We start from the raw sequence: 19,562 nt of genomic DNA, 5'->3' as shown, positions 1-19,562 counted from the left end.
TTATTCATGTTGGCTAGAGTTCACAATTGGAAGCTACCATACTATAGTCGGTGTGATGTGAAAGTACGAAATATATAAAACATATGAGAAACCAAAACTACCACAATTATTCAGTCCCCATGGTGAGAATTTTCAAGTAATAAAAACAATTCCTAAACTTATCATGCTTCAAAAGCAGGAACAGACCTCTTCATCGACACAAAATAAATGTCTATGACCTATAAGGCATCATGCTGGGGATACAAAAATGAATCAAACAAGAGTCCTACCTAGAAAGGAGTTCGAAGTCTAGTAATGGAGATGAGACATGTGCTTACAATGCAAAACAGAAAAATGGTACCATATAACAAGATATGGCTAAAGTACTATGGCAGCTCAGCAGGAGCGATTACTTCTGACACAAAGGATCTGAGGAAGCTTCAGGGAGATGGCCCTGCCTCCCTGAATATTGAAAAGTGGATAACACTTATACATAGATAAGGGGAAAGAGCAATCCAGGCAGGAAGCAGATTAGGAAAAGTAAAAAGAATGCATGAAGCATGTATGGAAAACCACAAATCCAATTTGGCAAACTTGTGCCAAACTGCTCAGTGGGAGTACCACTGCCCTTTTGGCTAGGTCAAATCTCCAATAGGCAAGACGCCCATTTAGCACTTTTGGTCCCCACCCACTAAGTGTCCCCAGTGACATGCATGCAAAAAATGTTCCTACACATTTCCAACCTCCTCCTGTTAAGCACTCTAAAAGTAAACAGTATATAAAGAGCATTGTAAGAAATAAGTTTAGAAGCTTAGGCCACACCATGGGACTTTAGGAGTTTTGCCTTTTTCTCTGTGAAATAAATGAGAAGCCTTTTAAAAGTGGAGGATAAGAAGAATAGCAGAATCAGAAGTATATTTCAGGGAGATTAACCTAGCAGCCATATATAGAACTGGATTAGAGGGGGTAACAACTGGAAATAAGGAGGCCAGTTAGGAGGCCATTATAATGGTAAAGACCTAATTAGGACCATAACTACTCAAAAGGTGTTCTGTTCAACAGCACACAGTCCAAACCAATTTTAAATGACTCCAACAACCATGTATTCCTTGCTTTCATAATTTACTCCAGTGTAATATGTCACTACCATTCGTATCAGAGAAAGAACAGATTTCTGTGTGTACTGCAACAATGCCCCCCATGGTGCAAAGCTTAGCTGAGGGTTTTTGCATAGAAAATTTTGTATGCAAGTATGCAAGTAGGTACCTTGCCTTATTACATATGGACTAATTAGGAAGCACATTATTTGTTAAGGCATTAGCATTACAAATCAACTTAAAGTAACAACTGAGAATAGGTGATTCAAAATGAAAGCCAAGATTATTAGTATAAGTCTTTCAACAGGAAAAAAATCCATCAGACCTAAGGGAAGCAGCCAGCAGCTCTCAGTTCCATGAGGTGGATGTGCAATAAATGAAAAGCTAGAGCCTGCTTTTAGGCACTTTCTTATTTGGGGATCCAAAATGAGCTCCTTGGAGCTACTAAATAAGCTTTAGTGACAATAATAAGTAAATAACTATGTAACATTTTAATGCCTAATGTGCACAGGCACTATATGAGACCATTTAATATTCACACAGACTAAGAACTCAACAATAACATCATTCTACAGACAAGGAAACCAGAGCTCAAAGATGTTAAATAACTCATCCAAGGTTAGTCACCCCTAAGTCACAGAAACTCAGGTCAGTCTGACTGCAAACTTCTTTTTCTATGGTATTCAATTCAGAAATCACTATGTGACGACAAAGCAAGCATTTAGAAAACACAAGTAAATGGGGCTGGCAGATGGGTGGACAAACTTGACCAGTTATGGTCAAGAAATCCTACGTGGAGAATATGGAGCATAATATAAAGCCAAATGCTAACTTCTGAGAAAGCCCAACAGAGCCACTAGGATGAGCCCGTGTGGCTGTGAAGAAATAAGAGCACTTCACTTTAGCAAGGTCTTTGGACTATCTCCCAGGTAAAATACAGAGGTACAGATAATGGACAACAAAAACACAGTATCTTTCTCTTTCATTCATGAACTGTCTAAAAGTTTACCATGTGCTCTGCTATAGTGAAAACTTCAATACTATAGTGAAAAAAAATCTCAAAATCAAGTGATTTTCATTTGTAACTAATAAATATATTGCTTTCTTCCATTGCATACCTTGAAATATTATACTTTCTCTCTAGAATATATCGTAGTTATGTGTTTTGGAAATCAACAGGTACTATCCAACCTCATCTAGTAACATTAGCTACTACTGCTCCTTCCCAGCCCTGCCTTCATCCCCAAATATGGACAACAAAATACCCTCTTCCATTTATCCAGTTAAGAAGGGAGGAAGAAGAGTAGATATCCAAGTCTGTGCTACAAAGCTAAAAGAATCTATTTGCTCTACCAAATCCTCCCTAATGTTGAACAACTTTATTAATTCTTCTGGAGATTTTTCAACATTTATTTCTGCTGACTCTAAGATGATATTTGGCATATAGTGTAAAGATATCAGTATAACAACAATATAGTTTTTTCTTAAATTCAGTTTCTTCTGCCATAGAAGACTCCATTTCCTCTGTTCAGCGATTTGTTTCCACTCGTTATGGGGAGGTAGACCAGAGACTGCAGTAAGCCCTGATCATAAAACGAAGCAGCAACAATTCTGACTTTCCTCTTAACAAGCTGGGTCAGTGAATAACTTCTTAACCTAACAGTTATAAAATTCACTATTTGTGAATGAGGATGAAAAGGGCCCTAATGACTAAAAACCAGGAGGTGAGCACGCAGTAGACTACAGAAGAAATGTATCACAATTCTGTGGGTGACAACAGGAGTAAAGGGGAATGTGCATTCCTTGTATCAACAGATCCCAAAGGGCAAAAGGCCATGAAGTTCTGAAAACTAATTGGTCCCCTAGCAGAAATTTCTGTTCTGAGCTACAGTTAAATGGGGCCTTGTCTATATAAGCACCAGCCTTTGAGAGTGAACACAACCCCAACATCTTTATTCCTGTTGCTGGCCATTAATATAAATGCTTTGACCCTTTGGTTATAAGAAATACTCACAGTTTCTTACCACCCCCCATCCTTGGATGTCTAAATGACACAGTACTTGGATTCACATGCAAAAAAGGCTCTCTCCTTTATTTCTTTACTACACCCATATGTACAGGTACTATCATGTTTATACATTTTACAAAATACTTATAATTATAGTATAATTATAGACCTTTGCTACACTACTCCTGAGAAATGCCCAGAATGTGGAGAGGAGCACAATTGTTTGCTGGGTAATAGAAATATTTTATAAAGTTATTTCTGTTTTCTTCAGGAAAATGCATACTGCATGATGTGGCCTCCATGATAAAAAAAACTTTAGCAAGCACATGTTTTTTAATCTAAAGTACTGCCACTCATATATTTCCTTTCTTTTTAAAACCAAAACAAAATAACACTGGATTTTAAACCAAAGAAGAAAAGTTAAATAAAAATAAACTTTGGTTTCAAAGGGTAATTAAATTTGGCATATAAAAATCATAAGAAAAATTAGCTGCTCCTTTCATTAAAGCAAGTTCAAGAGCTATGTCATGTATTTAAGGTCAATTCAAACAAATTAATTACTCAGATTCTACCAGGTTTTGCCCTAAAACAAACAACACGACAGGAGTCAATGAGATGAGGACTTCGTGCCAGTCTGGCCAAAACATGAAAGGGTCAATATAAATTAATGCAGTGATTATTAGTAGAAAGTAGAGTTAGAAATGCCTGATCATTACATAGACCAGTGAGCTTCTATTATGTACAACAGTAAATTTATATTAAGATGATACAGATTATAATCCTAACAATGTTCAATTTCCTGTGAAATAGTGTCTCAGATTTTAAAAGAAAAGCTAGCCAGTATGAGGACAATTGTACAGTATCATTTAAGGTTAACAATGTGTCAACAGCATTTTTTTCACACCTAGAGGTCAGGACATTAGGCAGAGTCCTATCTGCTTATGCTCATGAAACCTGTTCTCTGTGACTACTGTTAACTTTTATGACTAGATTTTAGCTTCAATAAACACATGGTTTTCTAGCTATTCATCCTCTTCTTTACACTGCAGTTACAAACTGAAAACGGAACAGTCTCGGATAATACATTTTTTCTCCAAAGTTAACTAACTTCCACTTATTACTGTCATTATCCCGGGCAAGTTTACTGAACTATTTGTACCTCTATTTTCTCAGTCTGTAACTGGAAATAAGTCCTTTCTGTCACATACTATTAGAATTAAATCTACAAATATTTGTCAAGTACTTATGCTATGGTTTGTCTGTCCCCACCAATACTCATTTGAGATGAGGCATAGTGGAAGCTGGTTGGGTCCAGGGGTTGGATCTCTCATGAATGGCTTGGGAGTCCTTCTCTAGGCAGTGAGTTCTCTGGCAAGACTGCATTAGTTCTCGTGGGAATGGACTAGTCCCCTCAAGAGCTGGGGCTCCCCTCAGGTTTTACCTCTTTGCACATGTCCACTTTCCCTTTGACCTTCCACCATTTTGTGACACACCATGAAAGCCCTCACCAGAAGCTGCGTTGATGACAGCACCATGCCCCTTAAACTTCTCAGCCTTCAGAACCTTGAGCTAAATAAGCCCCTTTTCTTTATATATTGCCTAGCCCCTGGTATTCTGTTATAGCAACACAAAACAGAACGCAACTTAAAAGTAGTGTGTGGTACCTAGGGAGCACCATCAACAGATGTTACTGCTATTCAGACCTAGGTCCACAAACACTTTGCATATGTATTTACATATAAATTAACAAAGGCATTAAACTTAAGGAGGATTCCAGCCAGATCTTTCATACTTCACAGAATGTCCACCAATGTCCATGTTAAAGCCAATTTTCATTTTCAGAGATTATTAAACTTTTATAATAAACAACACTAGGAACAAAGTGTTTTGTGACTAGGAAACATTTAAACTTCAGTAGGCTTATAAGTATCTATATGACTGATTCAGAGGAGCAGCTTGTTGAAAGAAAACAACAAGCTTTTAACAAGCAGTTTTAAAAGGATACTTTAGGCTGGACTAAAATAAGACAAGACACCAATTATGACTACATCAAGAGAGTTGGTATCTAAAAATAACATTATTTGTTTCATGGCACTGCAATAAATTTCCACTTACTTGTATCACAGACTGAAGCGTTAAACAAATAAACAAATGGTGAGAGGATGGAGAAAGTAAGATTTAAGGAAGATTTAAGCCCAGCTATGGAAAAATAATAAAATTACCATGTAAACTGGTAACATCAGAGGCAAGACTAATGTTCTAGAATATAAAAATAAAAAAGTTCTGGCCAGGCACGGTGTCTCACACCTGTAATCCTAGCACTCTGGGAGGCCAAGGCAGGAGGATCGCTCAAGGTCAGGAGTTCGAAACCAGCCTGAGCAAGAGTGAGACCTCAGTCTCTACTAAAAGTATAAAGAAATTAATTGGCCAACTAAAACTATATGGAAAAAATTAACTGGGCATGGTGGCACATGCCTGTAGTCCCAGATACTCGGGAGGCTGAGGCAGAAGGATCCCTTGAGCCCAGGAGTTTGAGGTTGCTGTGAGCTAAGCTGACTCCACGGCACTCTAGCACAGGCAACAGAGCAAGACTCTGTCTCTGAATGAATGAATAAATGAATGAATGAGTTCTACAAAGTGAAATGTATTTTTAAAATAGAATATCCAAATATAGGAAAGTAAACAAATAATGAAACTCATATAAAAGCCACACAAGAAAGATGAAACTACATAGCCAATAAAAAATAATAATTCTGCTTCAATCAAAGAAAAATTGTTTATACAAAGTAAAATAAAATGTGGTAAATTAGTACATAAAAAACATACATCCTTACTAGCAATATTATAGGCAAACTAAAACAATTTTAAGGTCTTATTGATGTAAGAAATCTAACAAAACTAGTGGCAAAAGAAAACCAGATTATGGCCAGGCATGGTGGTTCACGTCTGTAATCCTAGCATTTTGGGAGGCCGAGCTAGAAGGATTGCTTGAGGCCAGGAGTTCAAGGCCAGCCTTAGCAACATAGTGAGACCCTATCTCTACAAAAAAATAGAGAAATCTGCAAGGCATGGTGGTGTGCACCTGTAGACCCAGCTACCTGGGAGGCAGGGGCAGGAGGACTACTTGAGCCCAGGAGTTTGAGGCTACAGTGAGCTATGTTGTCACTACTATACTCTAACCTGGGAAACAGAGTGAGAAATCCTGTCTAAAAAAAAAAGAAAGCTGGATTATATATAAAAAAATTTTTAAACTTATGAGGTATAACATAAAAATTAGCATATACCCTTTAACCTATTAAACTACTTTGGGGATACAGTTCTTTATTTTGTTATTATAACTGAAACATTTCATAAACCATAAAATTTTAATACCAAAATATAAAGAAGAAATTAATACAGTCTCATTTAAACAAAAATTGAGAATAGTTATTGCTATCAGATCTGTCCTACAAGAAATACTAAAGGAAATCCTTCAGGCTAATATGAAAGGACACAAGATATTAACTCAAACATACATGAAAAAAATAAAGGTTAGCAGTATAGGTTAACTACATAGGCAAACATTTTTCTTAAAAAGTATAAATACATTTTGGTTGATCTCTTTTTCTATTTGTTTAAATGAAAATTTAAAAAAAATTATATCGCAATAGATTTAGGGATACAAGTGGTTTTTGGTTATGTGGATGAATTAATTGTGTAGTGGTGATGTTTGGGTTTTTAGTGTACTCATCACCCAAATAGCGTACATTGCATGGGATATAGTTCTATAATAAATAATCCAAACTAGGGGGGTAAGTACATGTTTAACATATTAAGAAAATTAAAATCTAGAATAAAGGAATAAGGAAATAGTATATTAACCTAATATACATACATATATGTGTATATATATATATATGTACATGCATAAAATTTAAAGTGCAGTAGTTCAAGAAAAGTGTTGAACTTCTGAACTTCTGTTGCCATCCAAAATGTACACCCTCCTGCCTAAATGGGGTGTGTGTGGAAAGCATATGGTTTTCAAGGCACTGGATAATAGGCCACCAAGGACAGTGATCCTTAAAAGATAGGAAACAAATGTACCCTGCAATTGTCCCAGCTTACTGCCTTGTGAGAACCTCTAGTGGGAACAGACATGGTGTGGGGAGAGGAGACCACGATGGCTAGAGTTCATGGCAAAAAGTAACAGGGAGAAGAGTGTAGCATAGAGAGAGAGAATCTCTGAGATCTGCAAAGGGCCCTCCCTTAAGCAGAGTACTGATCAGCCCATGAGTGTGCAAAAGTCAATCAAGTGAAGCCAGGGAAAGACCCATCAGAAAGAATTAGAAAGAACAGTGTCAACACCTACCACATGATCCAACCATTCCACTCCAGGGTATTTACCCAAGAGACAAGAAAAAATATGTCCATGCAAATATTGTACACAAATGTTCATAGCAGCATTATCTGTAAACAGCCAAAAATTGAAAACAACTGTAAAAAGTCCAAATAACCATCAACGGGTAAATGAACAAACAAACTCTGATTGGATTCATACAAAGGAATAATACTCAGCAAAAAAAAGAAATAACTATTGATACACATGCTACAACATGGATACATTTCTAAATTATAATGCTCTGTGAAAGAAGCCAAATTAAAACAGTACATACTGTATGATTCTACTTATATAATACTGGCAAATGTAAAATAATCTATAGTGACAGAAAGCAGATCAGTGGTTGGGGAGAGTACAGAGGGCAGAAGGGAAAGAATACAAAAGGATCTAAGAAAACTTCCGGGAGATAAAGAATATGTTCGCTATCTTTTTTGCAGTGATGGATTCATGGTTATATGCATTTCTAAATACTCACCAAACTGTACACTTTAAATATGTTTTGTTGTCTTGCATATCAATTAAATCCCAATAAAGCTGTTTTTAAAAACAGGTGGCACATGAACAGTTGTAAATGTCGGATTACATTGTAATGTGTATATATTGGCCACAATCATCAGAAGTTTAGAGTCATCTACATAAAGTTTAAGATCTTTGGAGTTTTGCTTAATTACCTTTGTTGTTTTTTAATTTTGACACCCACAGAGTTAGTTAATATAAAGGGACATTCTTATTTACTAGAAACAGGAGCTGGAAGAGAGTTTGGCCATGATCATATGAAAAGACGTTTTCATACATGTATAGTAATGTCCTAGGCCTTCACATTCACTCACTACTCACTCACTGACTCATCCAGAACAAATTCCAGTTCTGCAAGCTTTCACTCATGGTAAGTGCCTTATATAAGTATACTACTTTTTAACTTTTATAATGTATTTTAGATACAGTATAAAATACAAGATGTATATACATGCAATACATGTATACAAAATGTACGCAACACATACAATACAAAATAAGATGTGTACATCTCATAAGATGTACATCTCCGTTCTAAATGTATCATTCTCAAGCAAAAGTCTCACCAGCACCAACATAAGAGAATATACTAGAATAACAAGATACTTGGAAAACAGGAACAGATACAAACAGAGATAGTAGAGAAATGTTTTCTTAATTTTATGAGGGCAACTAGAGTGCTCCCAGGGGTGAAACATGAAGGGAAACCTTCTACACATGAAGGATAACAGTGTTTGGAAATTAGCCCAGTCTAACAATTTCCAGAAACAACAGTTCTTTTATGATCTATTGAAACATTCAAAGCAACAATTTGGACATCCAAATGAACACCTTTCACATATGTGATGTTCACTTAAAAATCCTGTATGGGGTGTGTGTGTGTGTGTGTGTGTGTGTGTGTGTGTATTTACTGTAGTTGCTATAAAAAGTTAAGTCATTATTAATCACAAAAAGTAAACTGTTATTAAAGGAGGGGGGTGGCTCACACCTGTAATCCTAGCACTCTGGGAGGCTGAGGCAGGATTGCTTGAGCTCAGGAGTTTAAGACCAGCCTGAGCAAGAATGAGATTCCATCTCTACTAAAAATAGAAAAATTAGCTGGGCATTGTTGCCTATGCCTGTAGTCCCAGCTACTCAGAAGGCAGAGGCAGGAGGATCCCCTGAGCCCAGGAGTTGGAGGTTGCAGTGAGCTATGATGACACCACTGCACTCTACCCAGGCAACAGACGGAGACTGTCTCCAGAAAAGAAAAAAAAAGTGGGGTGGGGGAAAGACTGGTTTCCAAGGACTGCCACAACAAATTACCACAAACAAACTGGGTGGCTTAAGTCAGAAATTAAAGTGTTGACAGGGCCATGCTCCCTCTAAAGACTCATGGGAAGTCCTTCCTTGCCTCTTCTAACTTATTGTGGTTGCTGGCATTCCCTGGCTTGTTAATGTATCATTCCAATTTCTGCCTTCATCATCACAAGCCTCTCTTCCCTCTGTGTATCTCTGTGTCCTACTCTATTCTTAAGAGGACAACTATTGGATTTAGGGCCCACCCTGGGCCAGTATGACCTCATCTGAATGTTATAACAACTGGAAAGACTCTACGGTGCCAAATAGTTGTCACAGAATGGCAAATATATCTAATAATGTGTAAACCTAAAAAATGTACAGTAAAAATACAGTATAAAAGATAAAAAATGGAGCACTTGTATAAGGCACTTAACACGAATGGAGCTTGCAGTACTAGAAGTTGCTCTGAATGAGTCAGTGAGTGAGTGGTGAGTGAATGTGAAGGCCTAGTACACTACTACACACTACTGTAGACTTTACGAAAACTGCACTTAGGCTACACTAAATTTATTTTTAAAAAAATTCTTTAACAATAAATTACCCTTAGTTTACTGTAACTTTTTTACTTTATAAACTCAATTTTTAAAAATTTTTTGACTCTTTCATAACACTTAGCTTAAAATACACATCATACAGCCATACAAAAATATTTTTGTCTTTATAGCCTTATCATATAAGCTATTTTATATTTTTCAAATTATTTATTTTTTACTTTGTACACATTTTGATTTAAAACTAAGACACAAACACATACATTAGCCTAGGCCTACACAGGGTCAGGATTATCAATATCACTGTCTTCTACCTTCACATCTTGTCCCACTGGAAGGTCTTCAGGAGTAATAACATGCATGGAGCTGTCATCTCCTGTTATAACAAGGACTTCTAGAATAGAATACTTCCTGAAGGATCTGAGGCTATTTTACAGTTAACTTTTATATAAGTATATATAGTAGATATGAGTAGATAGAGTACAGTCTAAAATAATAATAAAAAGTATAGTATATTAAATGCATAAACCAACAAATAGTTATTTATTATGATTAGATGACTGGCAGTGCAGTAGAACTAGCATCACCACAAACACATGAGTAATGTGTTATGCTATGACATTACCAAGGCTACAACAATGTCAGTAGGCAATAGGAATTTTTCAGCTTATTATAATCTCATGGAACTACCACCATATATGTGGCCAAAATGTTATTATGTGGCTCATAACTGTATTTCCAAATAATGTCCCAATCACATGTAGGATTTTAACGTATCTTTTGGGGGTGGGGTGAGGGGAGCGCACACACAATTCAACCCACAACAAATACTTCAAGGAGGAAGTAATGAGGAAGAGTGACAGCTCAGTTAACACAGCAAGAAATAGCTTCACTTCTAAATACTTGGTGATGGTCATTTCACATTGAATCAAGAAACCTCAAAATGGCTGACAAAAATGCAAAAATTGGTTTCCTTTTTGTTTCTTTTTTCTAATTTCAAAATTACATTTGCAACAAACACCCCAACTATTATTCCATCTTAACTCACTCTCATTAATAATTTTCATTATCAAATATACTACTTAAATTTTGGAAACTAAAATAAACGAAAAATATAGCTCGTTTAAGTCAGAAGTGAATTGCTTCTAAAGGGGTATTAGTCTTGTCCTTTCAAAGTATCATTTTAAAGGTATTTTATAATCTTTAATATAATATGTTTATGTATACACTTATTTACATACACAGACAACACTACTGTTAAAATGTATTCTTAGTGCAGAGCTGTGGCTTCTCATTCAGTGTCTAGTGTGTGCTAATCAAATAAAAGTAACATAATGTGGAAAATAAAAACTTAGCACCCATTCTCTAGATTTTGAGGGGAAAACAAAATGTTTTGTTATTAAACAGTGAAATATATTAATACCTATTAGTGAAATTAAATAATGATACCTACTCTATCGATAAGGAAGAAAATGAAGACAGTTTATATTAATCATTCAACATTCAAATAAACTCAGAGATTGACACTTTGTGACAGATGACTGAGGGTTCATTCTGCTACCAAAGCAAATGTATCAAACAAATGTCTTTCGTTCATAGAATTTGTTTTGTTTTTTATTTTTTTAATTTCTATTTTTATTTAATAAAATGTTTTATTCTTTTTTTCTAATGTTCTAACACTGCCAGAGTGTCTCTGCAGATCGTTCACAGAATTTGTCTGCAAAATAGTAGCTGGAGATATTTGTTTAGAATATTATTTTATAATTTAAAAAAACCAAACTACATGTTTCACAATTTGTTTAATTTTATGCAGCATGTAAACAAATGTCAGAATGGTTCTCTAATATACCCTTTTAACATTCTGCATTGTGGTAGCACAGATGAGAAACCAGAAGAATTTTTTGTTTTATAATTTCTGATAATGAGCCAAAATATGTTTATGTTTTAGGAGCAGATCTAGATCTGGTACAAACACACACCAAATCTAATACACTCCATTTCTTCCAAACTTAAAGATTACCATATATAAGGGGGGGGGGGAATTAAACACAGATATTATACCTGATTTTAAAAAAAAGATAATAAAGAAACATCTCTGTAGAACTGAAGGCACCACTATCAACAGTAAAGGTTTTGTGAGTACAGGAAACTATTCTTACAGAATGGGTGAGGAAATACTACATTTTTGTTCACATGGAAAAGCGCCATTCATCTGAAGTACTTAAACCTAATTTTGATTAGTGAGAAAAAAAAAAACATACTCTCAGGATCTCTTCCACGTTTAAGTCTCTAAGATTCCAGGACATAGTGACTGCTCTTTCTTTATCTTGGTGAATGCAAACAGCGTTAGATCTAAATGAGTTTTCACTAACATATATTCTGTACTCCCCTCTTCCAATGCATTTAAATCAGCATCTTTTCTATCACCCACAACTCTCAAATATTACATAAACTCTGAAGTGTTAATGTACATTATCTGATGGGTATAAAAGTAACAGTGATAAACATTGAATAACACATCTTTTAAATACATGGTCAGGTCAGAAGCAATAGAACTCTGGTGGTGTTCTAAATCTGCTGAACAATCTACCAAGTCACTATAAATAAAGATGAAAGTGGGGACTAAAACCAAATAGAGCCATCATATTTAATTATATCTAAGGCTCCAATTTTTTGTAAGACACATTATCAAACCTAGATTCCACTTATTGTAAAACGCACTATTTTGTCATATGCCACCATCAATTATGACTTTAAGTTTTATCACAAATTCAGAGATGTTAAGGGGGAGAGGACTATTTTTAAGAATTAAAGAAATGCGGTATTTATCCAGTAAGGACAAGAAAGCAAGAGATACAAAGGTTTTTCTTCATTCATCATAGTTGAAAAATCTTATTGGCAAAAACTACTTCATATTAAATAGTTAATCCCACTCTTTAAATGCATTTGTTATGATTCACATTAACATTGAGTATAATTAATCTACCTGTAAGTGGACCTCAAAGAATTAACAGTATAAAGTGCCAACCATTTGGAGGAACACAAACACATAAGGCACCTAACTAGCTTACTGCTTGGCCAAACATCACCCATTCAAGTTAGTTTTACCAATCCAGGGAAACTTAAAAAATTTAACTTTGGTCCCTTGAAAAACCAATAGTATACATATGCCAAGAATTAGCCTGTGGCCCCCAAGCTGATCATTTTATTTGCATTAACTCAGGGTGAATAATGATCAGAAGGCAATTGGCAGAGACACACAGCCCCCAGCTCTGTTTGATGTATGATCCTGTGACAACACGATTAGCAAGAACCATTTCTCTTACACCAAAATACTGAGTCCAGATGTCATCCTGGTGCCTGGAAAAGATGCTACATAATGACAGTTGTTTGATGCTTCCATGCTGAATAGTTGCATTCCAACCAGACACATGCTTTGACCAATGAGATATCAATGCACTCATAAAGAAAACATTGCCAAAAATAACCTCTGGCCACCAAAATTAAAAACTAGCACTCTCTTGCTTTTGGTCTCCCTAAATCACAGTAAATAAGGGGCACTTTTGCAGAAAGATGATAAAGGGACTACTGTATTTTATGTAATTAAGCAATATGCGTATAGAAGCAATTAAGTGTATAGCATAAAATAGCAATAAGCATTGAGTACAATACAAATTACTCAACACATTCATTCCACCACAGTTTTTTAATTGAAAGAACTAGTGACCTAGATAAAGCACTGAAGTGAAAATCAAGAGAATTTAGAGAATAAGATGTAGCAGTTACAAGTATAGCCTTTGGGCCAGAACTGGGTTCTATTCCTAAAGGTTCCACTTATCAGCTATTTGACCCTGTGCAAGTAACTTAACCTTTCCAAGACTCAGTGCCCTGACATGCAAAAATAAAGATAATAAAACCTACACCTCATAGTGCTTTGACTTTGTCAATAATCAATTAGATAGTGCAGGTAAAGCTCTTAGCTCAGTACCTGGCACAGGATAAACACGCAAAATGGTATGTGTTATTTATCATTAGTACCAACTATAGCACTGTTAAGCTATAGGAGGATAGCTTTTTCTTTTCCCAATGAGGAAAAGAAAAATTTTCTTCTTCTGAATTTCTTTGGTATTTTGCTTTTGTGACTCTCCCCAAACACTTTTATTTTACCTTGCTGTATTTATTTGTATTTAATCCTGACTCATCCACCCACTGTCCCCATTTACTTTAAAAAACATCTTTGTATTCCCATCCCTTGGAAGCTAACATGGTACTAAAAAATATTTAAGTCCTACAGAGGTGACACAGAAATATATGAGGAATGAAAGCAACAAATTATGCAGGTTTAAGATCTTCTGGGCCTTAGTATTCACTGCCTGCCACCCTGCACACTGGTGACGTTGAGTGGCATAAAGTTGGAAGGCTAGGTGGCAGCAAGAGGTCCCTAAGCATTTCCATTTCCCTCCATTCAGAAGGATGCCTCTACATAAATGCATCCACTCAAAAGAGACACTAATGTGCTTCTGTGGAATTCTGCCAGCCTGACCCATAAATATTCTTATCAGGAAGAGTCAAAAACTATTTAATTCATTATAGGCTGAGAGTTTAAAAAGCAATAGAGGATTAAGCAATGCACACTCTAGCACTGGGCTACAAAAGGGCACTGTTCCGGTTACTATAGCTGCCTTTGTAATGAAAAAGATAAATATATATGGAATTCTATATTAATACACGCAAACGCACGCACACGCACACACACGCGCACATACACACACACACACACACAAACCCAGGTTAAAAGATTCCATCAACATTATGCAAGAGGGAAAAAAAGGACACATTTCAAAGAACTCCACTGAGGAATAAGATACACGGAACACAGGCCCAGACTAGGAACCAAAGATGCTCAGAATATACCTAACAGAAGAGAAACCAGAGAGGGATTGCCAGAAAAAGAAGTAACCAGACTGATGGCTAAAGAGAAACCAAAATAGGTAGGAGAAGTCACTGTGTAATTACACAAAGAATTCAACAGGGCTGGGTGAACATGTTTACATCCTGCCCTGTAGCAAACATGAGCATCCACCTCCCTGACCTGGGGACAAATAACCTGGGCTTCTGATTAATCACCACTCTGAGGAAGAGTTTAGCACTGTCACTTCTAAAAAACACCACCTGGTACTTCTGGGACTCAAGAAACAAACCCAAACTCTCTTGACCACTTTTAATTCTGAATCTGCAGCAGACATATTTTTACCAGCAGTATCAAGACCCTCTCTATCCCCAGTTCAATCTCCTAATACCTACACAAATCATATGGTATTTACTTCTTCGGAGGCAATTAATTATAAACTCCAAAGGTGTAATGAAGACAAAAGAATTTACCATACACACATAATTAACTCATTGGTGTATAACTGTATTCTCTCAGAGAGAAAGACTGTGGAGGAGGGATTGAGGAAGGAGGCAAAATAACTTTAAATATTGCTGGCTATCAATCTATACAGCCCTGCCTCCTTCTAGTTCCACTAGAAAGAGAAAGGACTTGACTATAAAGTGTTCCTGGTCCTAGACAATGCATCTGACCACCCTACCCTGAAGCATTTCAGTCTGAGCAAAATGAAACTGAATGGATTTTCATCGGTAATTTTCACTATATACAATTTTCATCTCATACTCTGACCTTAAACTCCACAGTAAGATACACCTCTACTGTAATTTGTCATTTTGATATTTAAATAAAAAACCAAAACTCCCCCTATTTGATTAGCTACAGACAATATGAACACTATCTATACAAGTTTGAAACCACAGAAGAATAGCTCTTCCAACCATAGAACATTCACACACAGACAAGACTCATCACCTCCAAATTTTCAGTCAGTTTTATTATTTCATTTGAAAATATTCCTACACTATCGAAATCATAGAAAACTTCTCTGTTCTGTAATGGTCCCAATGATTCCATTCAGATGGCTACACTGACAAGGCCACAACTGTAAGATAAGAGATCATGAACCCACCATAACAAAACATGCTTGGTGACCATTCTGAGACCCTGAGCATACCCAAAGCAGTTACTTGCCTGTCTAATCCCTCTGTAATCCTCTCCTACTAGAGAGGCATACTCTGCCTTACAAGTGTTTGTTTTTTTATACTAGCCCTGCCAAAGCAAGGGCTCAAAAAGCTCATTAAAATCTCCTCTCCATGAAAATCTTTAGTAAAAGACGAAAGATTTATGCGCTCTGAAGAAAAGCCAGAGTATCCACAGGTTTTATTAAGGGAAAAGTATAAGGTCCTTTGAGAATGAACAGTGAACAAGATTGAAAAGACATTCTTTGATTACAATCAGAGAACACAAACATTGCCTCTAATAAGGAAAGATGGAGGGTGACAGGCTGTTAATGAGGTGCTGAGAGATAGCCCAACCCTGCCAACTATTCTAGCTCAATACACATCCCAGATTATGCTGGCTGTGGAGCTATAGCATATTCAATTATCCAGCCCACTTTTACCAGAAAATCCTCTTCCATGCTGTTCCATGGGGCTGTCAGGTATGTATGGAAGGGGTTGAACAGATGGAATGTTCTAGAAATTAACTTTCAGATGGTGCCTAGTGTTCAGTAAATTCTGTGGATGCATTTATTCTGCACCCCCACACCCTTCACACCAAAACCAAAGTGTCAAGGTCTATTATAAATTGCAGGTTTTGAGGGTAATTCCAAACATAAACAATGATAACCCATATAGGTTTGGCTTTACTCAGACCTAGGATGTACCTAGATTGCAGAATTAAAGGACAATAAACCTTTCTCCTGTTGATTCCTTAGAATGATGGAGAAAAGGAAATTGATGGCATTAAGTACCTTATGACACTACTATCCAGTAACTGGGTCCTTCTGGTCCTCAGCATTGATCACCAAAGAGAACTAATAGATTTGTTAGAATCATTATTAGCACCTAAGAGATATTAGAACCTCATTAGCAGAGTCCAATTACAGACAGAAAGCCAAGCTATTTTAGCTGAACATTCATACCAATGGGAAAAAATAGAGCCTTCTTAATCACTTTCATTATCAAAACAGACTCCCTGCTGGAGCCTTTTAATTGGAACTCTACCATTTTAAAGACATTTGCATTTTATCATACTATATTGACAGGGCTAATAGAAATAGCTTCTAGCTCCTAGCTTCACATCTCCCAAATATAAGAAGGCAGCTGTGGTGATCAACTGAAACAAAACAGGAAGACCAGGATAGGAAGCTGGGCCTCCAGCAGGCAAGCATCTGGTTGGAAATCTCACCATACTGTGAACCAACTTTTCTCTTCTTCATCTCTACTACTTTAAAATGGAGGAAGGGACAGGGACAAGGCAGTGAGAGAAGGGAACAGTACCACATCTAGTTTCTATGTATGAAAATATCCCAAAGATAAAGGGATGTCATCTATTAACAAATGAACAAAAATCAGAAGCAACATAGATAAGTATGTGATGATGAATAGTTTTGCATGCTAGACATTTTGTACTTGAGATATTTGTCTCTCTCCCCCCATCTTTTTAACATACACTATCTCTAAACATCTAGGGTGCCACAATGTTATTGCCATGAGCTATATTTTGTTATTTATAGAGGCTATAAAAGTACACAGCACTTTACAATCCACAAAACATAGGACTAGAGCCTAGAGGAACTCAGCCTAAATTAGATACAAACAGTGGTGGGGAAAACAGGAAAATATTTAGTTGCACCAAATTTTTGGCAAGAACAATTCTGACATAGTTAGAAAGGGACTATTAAATAGTGATCAGGAGGAGAGTTCACACAACCCAAAATAAACCCATCAGTAATCCAAAGCCTTAATTCCTGGAGGGCAAAGAGATGATATCATCATAACAAATCTATGGTAAGTTCCACCTTTAGCATTGTCTTAGTCCATTTGTGACACCATAATGGAATGCCTGACACTGAATAATTTAAAGAACAGATATTTATTTCTCACAGTTCTGGCAACTGGAAGATCAAGATGAGGGCACTGGTGGGTTCAATGTCTGGCAACAGCCCAGTCTCTGCTTCTACGATCCTACCTTGTTGCTGCAACCTCTGAAAACTGTTGCTGCCCTCACATAGCAGAAGGAACAGAAGTGTCGAATAAGAGACCAAACTCCCTCTGTCAAGCACTTATACATGAGCATTAATCCACTCACAAGGGCAGAGCCCTGAGGATCTAAACACTTTCCAAAAGGCCCTACACCTCCCAGTGTTGTTAACGTTGGAAATTAAAAGTTTCCAGCACATGAATTTGGAGAGACACATTCAGACCATGGCTGGTATTATACATGACTTTTGGTTTTCTAATCATATCATTCTAAGTTCATCCAAGTAATAGTAAAATGTGAATGCTAAGTAAACATCCTAATGCTTACAGATAAACAAACAAGCGCCAGGTACAGTGGTTCTCACCTGTAATCCTAACACTTTAGAAGGCCACGGTAGGAGGACTGCTTGAGTCCAGGAGTTTGAGACCAAACTGAGCAACCCATCTCTACAAAAAACAGAAAATTAGCCAGATGTGGTGGCATGCACCTATAATCTCAACTACTCAGGAGGCTGAGGCCAGGAGTTTGAGGTTGCAGTGAGCTATGATGACACCACTGCCCTTTAACCCAGGGAACAGAATGAGACACTGTCTCAAAAAAAAAAGAAAGAAAAGAAAAAAAAATGAATGAGAAATAGGGCAAAATATGATTATGATCTTATAATGGGTCTGGGAGAGCTGCAAACCTATTAATTATATTAAGTTCAGCCCACACATGATGGACATACAATTCTCATCAGCTACAGGAGTCATCATATCCACTACAGGAGTCATCATATCCTTTATTTTCCTTGACAAATGAAAGACTTGATCTTCTAAAACTTCTAAAAAGGAAGAATTTCCAAGAGTTGGGGAGCTAAAACATAAGACATTTTCTCCAGATCTCACCCTTAAAATCATTAATTGAAAGATTTAAAAAGCTTGGTCTCTCATTCAGTAACTCTCTGCACTTACCAGAGATTGAGAAATAGGTGTTATGTTAGTATCAAGTTTTACCAATTACAAAGGCTCTAACATTGTCACACAATTCTGTGACACTTTATTAATCCTCCTTTTGCACAGAGCTTAAGGGACTTCCTAAACACAAAGTAGATGTCTGAATGAGACATAACCCAAGTCATCAGAATGCCAATCACAAACACTTGCTTGGTGACCTCTATTCTAACATACCACCACAAACAGTCAAAACTAGCCAGGTCCATTTTTTTTAAGTGCAAATAAAAAATGCTCAGTAGTTGATTGTTAAATAGAAATTCAAAAGATCCTAGGCAATCCTTCAACCTCTGAGCACACTGAGGGTAACCACCAGAAAAAGTCTCTTGGTGCTACTTTTCTACTACCAACCACTAGAGTCCATGGCATCATGGTGTGTTCTCAGATGTCATTTGTAGCCAATATTGAAAATAATCACCTAACTGATTCTGATAGTCTTCTCATAAATTTCCCTTTAGTCTCCCAAAGAGCATGTTACCAATTCATTGCAAAAATCAGACTTCAATCTCCTTCCATTCATCAACAGGGACACCAATCCCTTTCTCTATTCAAAGGGGAAACCATCTGCAATAGTTCTGCCCGATTTCCCCTGAAATTTTAGCTTTGACTGCCTGGTTTCAGAACCCTCAGCAGTGGGAGCAATTTACCCCGATCAACTTCACCAG

General features: G+C 36.7%; 1 protein-coding gene and 1 pseudogene across 1 annotated transcript in view; both read right to left on the bottom strand.

Moving 5' to 3' along the window:
- The window catches only part of SND1 (staphylococcal nuclease and tudor domain containing 1), a 425,525-nt gene that overhangs the window by 295,644 nt on the left and 110,319 nt on the right, over nt 1-19,562 (bottom strand). The window lies entirely within an intron of this gene.
- LOC142873120 (uncharacterized) lies at nt 15,968-16,072 on the bottom strand (annotated as a pseudogene).

Source organism: Microcebus murinus, chromosome 9, assembly GCF_040939455.1.
Source record: "Microcebus murinus isolate Inina chromosome 9, M.murinus_Inina_mat1.0, whole genome shotgun sequence".
NCBI lineage: Eukaryota > Metazoa > Chordata > Mammalia > Primates > Cheirogaleidae > Microcebus > Microcebus murinus.
The sequence above is the reverse complement of the archived record's forward strand: the minus strand, read 5'-3'. Positions and strand labels throughout refer to the sequence as shown.